The following is a 7340-nucleotide window of genomic DNA, read 5'->3' as shown; positions in this document are numbered from 1 at the left end:
CAGGCCTCATCCTTCTCCATGAAGAAATCAAGGTCATTGCTGTCACCTACATTGGGGAGGCGGGGGGGAATTGCAATGTCAAAGTGGCTCTCATTCCGAAGGGGCTGAAATGGGCCCATTTTCACTTGGCCAAAATTCTTTGCAATATATGTTTCTGATGATCAAAAAATGCTCCCCTTTCCCCAGGGTTGCAAGAATAAAAATGTCATTAGCTGGTTTAACAACATTTTCAATGCAAATATGGGGGGAAGAAACAGCAAAAAAACCCCACAAAATATTTTGAGTGAAACAAAAAATTTCAGCCATGGCAACAATTTTGCACAAAAAGTTTAATTTGCTTAACAAGGCTGTATTTTTTTAATGAAAAAAAGCCTTCAGGTACACTTTTCAGCAAGGCTTACATGACTTCGGAGCCTATGCCCCGTTTTCAAAAGAGCGCTGGGCATGTAGACGCTTAAATCTAATTGAAAATCAAAGGGACTCCGGCTCCTTGGTGGGACTTTGGCACTTTTGTGAATGTTACGCTTCATTTGAAAGGCTTTCACCAGCTTCACCCGTCATGCACAGTGAAGGGTCTACAGCTGCCACATTCCTCTGCTGCCTTGGTGTAAGCCATCAGCTCGGTCTCCATCATCCCCATAGCCCAGGGCCTGCGTTAGTACCTTTAGAGTCCGAGGGCCAGAAGCACTGAACCCCCACCCCAAACATTTAAACCAGCGAGTGCTATGGGTCTTCAGCACCTCTTGCAATCAGGCCACGCACTGCTACCCGGTCACTCCTAGACTCACGGGGTGACTCAGTGGCATTTGTCACAATGAATGCTGAATAGCTGGAGTCTGGCACTGGGCTTTTGGGGGAGCCTTCGTTTGGGTTAAATCTTATCTGTTGCAATTACCCCAGTATTCAGCAGCCCGGTATAACCCACTCCCCCTGCTTGCTTCTTTGAGTGGCATTCCTGAGAGACCTGTTTTAGGGCCGCTTTTGTTCTATATTCCTGTGGCTTTTTCCACAATCTATCATAGCAGCTGTGCTCTGCATTGCCGTTGTTCTGCTCGGCTATATTTAACCTTTCCATTCCCTCCGGATGAAATGTTTGACTCAGCGCCTGACAGGCTGTGGGGGAGAGCAAACAATGGCTGGAACAATTTTATGCCACCAGATTCCCCTGCGCTGGAGGTGCCCCGGTCAGGTCGAAGCCCCAGCTGAGCGGTGTTTTCCCACCATAAGTGTTCCATTGACTCCATCTTCATTTAGTATGGCTGAGATTGCTTCAGTAGCAACTGGTGATTTTTTGGGTGCCTTTTTTTTCCCAAGGGGGTGTCAAGTTGGTTCCCCCTTCCAAAGGGTCCTGATTGCCAGACAGTGCTGAGGAGCCGCCCTCTGAGACACTTGGCCTCAAAGTTTTGTCATTGCATTGTCTCCTTCCCCCCCCCGAAAATGAGTAGGCACAGATCATTGCTCTCTTAGCAAAGGATTAGACATTATCTGCTATGCATTAGCACCAGGCTGAGGGCATTGCTTAGGGATGATTTAAACCCACTTCTTCTTACTTTCATCTTCTCAAGGCTACACTGTAATTCTTTATTCTCCAAAAATTCTGGTCCCTTTAAACCCAGGCTGGAGCTTATCCGGAACAGTGCAGTTACTATCCTTACAGGAGACTGGAGTCTATTACCTTTCCTTGGGTATGACTTCACTGCAGAGTTAACACAGGTGAGCGGAATCTGGGTCAGAGCAGCTGGGTTAGTCTCTGGTGTTGGTCTCTCCTGTGTGTCAATAGAACTTCTGTGGGCTTATTCTATTGTCCTTTGTGCTGCAGTAAATTTCCCAGTGAATTGTGGGAGAACTTGTTTGTCCTTCTGGGCTCACAGGGGAATTGTGGAAGGCACTGGAGGACTATTAGCACTCAAGTGGTTTATCCTGAGTCCTCATTGCGAAATAGGCAGGTTACCAGCCCCAGTGAAAGCCTCACTTGAGCTCTACCCTATACTACAAGCTAGGCCATATAGCAGTTGAAAGCATCACTATACTCAGGTGAGAGGGTTTTGTTTGTGAACAGAAGGGGGGGAGGGGGAGGCTAAAGCCAAGAAAGACCATTTAAAAGGACCAATTTCACAAAGCTGAAAATAATTATCTGGGGGGAAGAATTTAATCAGAAAAATGCAAATGGTAGTTGAGAATTGTTTAAGAACACTTTACTAGATGCCCCAAAAGCCACAATCCCATAATTGAAGAAGAAGGTTGTATTGGTTAAAAAAAGTCAAACTGATTTAGAGGGGACATGAAGGCAGCTATAAAATAATACTATATAATGAATGGAAGAGAGGGGCAGTTGATAGTAAAGAATATAAATCATAAGCTAGGAATTGTAGAAAATTGATCAGGGAAGCAAAAGGACACAAAGAGCCTTCTATGACCCCCAGATCTAAGGAAAATAAGTTTTTAAAATATATTAGGAACAAAAAGAATCCTAATAATGGTATTGGTCCATTACTGGATAGAAATGATAAAATTATCAATAATAAAGCAGCAAAGGCAAAAGTGTTTTATAACTAGTTTTATTCTATATTTGTGGGGGCGGGGAACAGGTGACGTAGTCATATCATATGATGATAACATTCTTTCCATTCCACTAGTATCTCAGGAGGATATTAAACACTAAGTACTAAAGTCAGACATTTTTAAATCAGCAGGTCCAGCTGACTTACATCCAAGAGTTTTAAAAGAGCTGGCTGAAGAGCTTACTGGGTGTTAATATTGATTTTCATTAAGTCTTGGAACAGTGAGGAAGTTCCAGAAGACTGGAAGAAATTTAATGTGTCAATATTTTAAAAGGGTAAACAGGATGACCTTAGTAAGTATAGGTTTGTCAGTCTGACACCGATTCTGGGCAAGATAATGGAATGACTGAGATGGGACTCAATTAATAAAGAATTAAAGGAAGGTAAAATAATTAATACCAATCAACATGGGTTAATGGAAAATAGATCCTGTCAAACTACCTTGAGATCTTTTTCTTTATGAGATTACAAGTTTGGTTGCTAAAGGTTATAGTGCTGATGTAATATACTTAGACTTCTGTAAGGTGCTTGACTTGGTACTGCATGACATTTTGATTAAAAAACTAGACCAGTATAAAATTGATCTGGCACACATTAAATTAATTCAAAGCCGGCCAACAGATGGGTCTCACAATGTAACAGTAAATGGGGAACCATCACTGAGCCTGTGTGTTTCTCGTGGAGCCCCACAGGGATTTGTTCTTGGCCCTATGCTAGTTAACATTTTTATCAATGACCTGGATGAAAACAAAAAATCATCACTGATGAAGTTTGCAGATGACCCAGAAATTGGGGAGTGGTAAATAAGGAAGAGGACAGGTCACTGATACAGGGCAGTCTGGATCGCTTGGTAAGCTGGGTACAAGCAAACAATATGTGTTTTATTCATGGCTGAATGTAAATCTAGGCTGAATGTAAAGAATGCAGGTTGCACTATCCTGGGTATCAGTGACTCTGATAAAGATTTGGGGGTCACAGTGCATAATCAGCTGAACATGAGCTCCCAGGACAATGCTGTGGCCAAAAAAGCTAATGTGATCCTTGGATGAAGAAACAGGGGCATCTCGAGTAGGAGTTGAGAGGTTATTTTACCTCTGTATTTGGCACTGAAGCTACTGCTGCTGGAATACTGTGTCCAGCTCTGGTGCCATAATTCAGTGAGGATGTTGACAGATTGGAGAGGGTTCAAAGAAGAGCCACAAGAATGATTAAAGTATTAGAAAACAGTGATAGACCCAAAAAGCTCCGTCTGTTTTGCTTAACAAAGAGAAGGTTAAGGGTGACTTGATTATAGTGTATAAGTACCTACATGGGAAACAAATATTGAATAATGGGCTCTTCAATCTAGCTGAGAAAGGTATAAAACGATCCACTGGTTAGAAGTTGAAGCTAGACAAATTCAGACTGGAAATAAGGTGTAAATTTTTGACAGTGAGGGTAATTAACCATGTGAACAATTTACCCAGGGTTGTGGTGGAGTCTCCATCACTAACAACTGTTAAATCAAGACTGGATATTTTTCTAAAAGATCTGCACTAGGAATTATGTGGGGACATTCTCTAGCTGGTGTCATACAGGAAGTCAGACTAGATGATCACAATGGGCCTTGGGCCCCTCTGTTCTGGAATCTATTCATCTAAAACATTCAGGTAAGAGCCCAGGCTAACTCTAGCAGTGAAGAGACCCCCTTTGAGTCACTTCAGCCATATCTGCACATTTCACGCCCCACACCTGCAGTCTGCCGGGGTTCTGTAAAACATTCCTCCCACAAGGGGCTGGCTCTAACACTCAGCCCTTGTTTTGCAGCTTCTGTGGGGCATTCAAACACAGTTAGCTGAGCTGCCTCCTCTTAAAAATGGTCAGTCAGGGTTATTGGCCAGTAGAGAGAGTTTTGAAACGCCTGGGGGCTCTTTGGGAACCTTCCCCCACACAGGCTTTCATCATGGAAGAATTTCCTTTGACATGGACGTGTGGATTTTAAGGTCAGAGAAGACCATTATGATTACCTAGTCTGAAAGGCCAGAGACCCGCACCCAGGCGCAAGCTCAATAAGGCATGGCAGAGCGGGAGCACATCTTTTAGAAAGAAATACAGCCTCGATGTAAAGATTTTTCATGATAGAGAATCCACCACGTCTCTTGGGAAGTTGTTCCAATGATTAATCACGCTCCCTGTTAATAATGTGTACCTTATTTCTAGTCTGAATGTGTCTGGCTTCCACTTCTTGCCATTGGTTCTTGTAAGCGTCAGTCTCTGTGTTTAAAGTGCCCTCTGCTCTCAGTATTCTTTTCCCCATGTAGATCCTTTCAGACATGACTAAGTCACCTCTTCAACTCCTCTTTGATAAACTGAATAAATTGAGCATATTAAGTCTCCTACCGTGAGGTGGGTTTGCCAACAATTTACAGTACAAAGGGGAAAACAGCACTGACATTGAAATAGGAAAAAATACAAAGGCAAGTACAGCATAAAGCCAAATCCGATAGGTCAGAAAAACACTTCACATTTGTTCATTGCTTTATGCCGTAAGGAAAATCAGAAAAGAAACACCAATGGAAAGAGAAACAAGTAATAAGAAACGAGGAAAATGCGGGGCTATAGAGTATCAGACGGATGAAATACCATAGGCTGTAAGTCTCTTAGAACGTTTCTTAATTCAAGAATGAGAATTTAGGACCTAACTCTATTGTTTTCTAAAGTATAAGGCCCCAATTTAGGAATGTATCCCTATTCATGGAATCACGTAAGTAGTGTACGCATTGAAGTAAAAGACACTTCACTCATGCTTACTTGCCTTCCTGAACTGGACCTAAAAAAAAGGAGATTCCAGCCTCAAAGGCCTTTTTCGGTTCCAAAGGGATTAGCACCATGGAGGCAGTGGACTCATGTGTCAAGACCATTATATCTATCAGTTGCTGCAAATTCCTTGACCTGTATTGTTTTCTTACAAAGCTTGAATGAATAACTTTAGCGAGGGTAGGGTTGATTCTACTCTTTGGCAGGCAAGTACCTTGGCCAGTATTTTCCTGTCCTCGTATTCATTGCAGAATAATTGGAAAACTGACCTGTTAATCTCTGATGCCAGGAGAGAGTTAAGAATTATTCCTAGGCCACCCCTAGCATGTGGTGTCTCGCTGAGCCTTGAATACCTCCAGTGATGGGCATTCTAGAACCGCCACTGGCAGGTTATTCCATTTCTCTAAATGCTCCCTAAGGCCCTGGTCCAGCAGAGCTCTGAAGCACATGCACTGAAGTCAGTGAGACTCCGCCATGTTTAAAAGTTATGCATGTGCCGTGCTGGACTGCTGCCTGCTTACACAGAACTCAATAGGAACATTCACCTTGACTTCAAGACAAGCAGGAGCTTAGAGATCCTAATACTTCATCTCCATTTTTCCTCCTGCAGTTTCAGTCCATTACTGCTTGCTCTGACCCCAATTACTACTAATGAGACTAAGTTAGCCTGGTCTCCTTTATAACTTCCCCTTACCGCCTGCATTTGCAATCATTTGTCATGTCTCCCTTGGGCTTTTTTCTGCCCTCCACGATGAATAAGCCCAGTTTTAAATGTTCTAAGATAGCAGAGTAATGTCCTTGATCTTTTATTGAACTCATTTATTGGTGCTGCTTTTTTAAAAACAAAATCCTTTTTTAAAACCTATAAAATATTTATCGCAGACGCACAGCCTGCAAAACTCTTCCACTGCTGATTAAGAACCAGCTATTGCACCGAGAACCCTCAGCTTTTTAAATAGCTCTGCAGAAATGAAGAGCCTGACCCAGAATACATGTCCTAATTACTTTCCTGCACATTTTGGACCAGACAGCCTCCTCCAAATGATCGCTGTCTTATTCCCTGCCAGAACTGTGTTCAGAGTAGAGAAGTGCAACAAGCAGGTAACAGAAAAGAGTATCCTGTTGGCTTGTCAAATGCCCTAAAGTTGGCATGAAAGGGGCATGGTTACTACATATATTGAGCCCTGGTATCCTGAATTTTCCTAGTCTTTTTTATTATTCTACAAAAATATGATGGTTTAGCTAGTGCACTGTGTGCTACAGCTAGCTACACTATGCAAAGGCAGGGAGAGAAACACATGATGCAAAATACCATGTTGGATATAAACAATTCTTGGGTGTTTTGCTGCCAGCATGGTTTCTAGAACTTTTTAATAACTCCCTCGTATACAATTTTTAATTTAATTTCTCTTGTAACAAAATCCTTTTATGACATTCACAGAACAACATGAGTTTTTTCTGGTGACCTTAATGCCTTGAGAGCTTCATTGATTTAATCAAGTCAATTTAGTCCTGTGGATAAAATTGCTACCTTATATTTCAGGGCTGTCCATTCCAAATCATCTTGGTGACACATTGTTATTAAAAACTTGTTAGAGCTTTTTCTCACTCTGTCAGCAAAAAATGCATTATTACATTTTCAAACTCTTAATTACTTACAGCATTCCAAAATTCACTGCATTCGACACGTTTAAAAGACTTCGTTGAAGCAGCAAAACGTGATATGCAGTATTACCCACCAGAATACTGCTATCCTGCCATTTAAGAGCATAGACATACCTGCAACATTCAGAAAGTTAAACCTGGTTTCTTCATATCCACTGGGGAATGGAGAGATACTTCTGGTGCAAGACCCTTGACCCAAGGTATCAAGCAGGGAGTGCAAGTAAGATGGAGCACGTTGGTTGTGTTTTGAAGGGAACTGCCATTAAAGGTAGGCAGCTTCACATGCCCACACAGCCCCAGTGGCATATAGTTCAAGAG

Source organism: Terrapene carolina, unplaced genomic scaffold (assembly GCF_002925995.2).
Source record: "Terrapene carolina triunguis isolate 2854851 unplaced genomic scaffold, T_m_triunguis-2.0 Scaffold210, whole genome shotgun sequence".
Taxonomy (NCBI): Eukaryota; Metazoa; Chordata; order Testudines; family Emydidae; genus Terrapene; species Terrapene triunguis.
Note: the sequence above shows the minus strand (reverse complement) of the source record.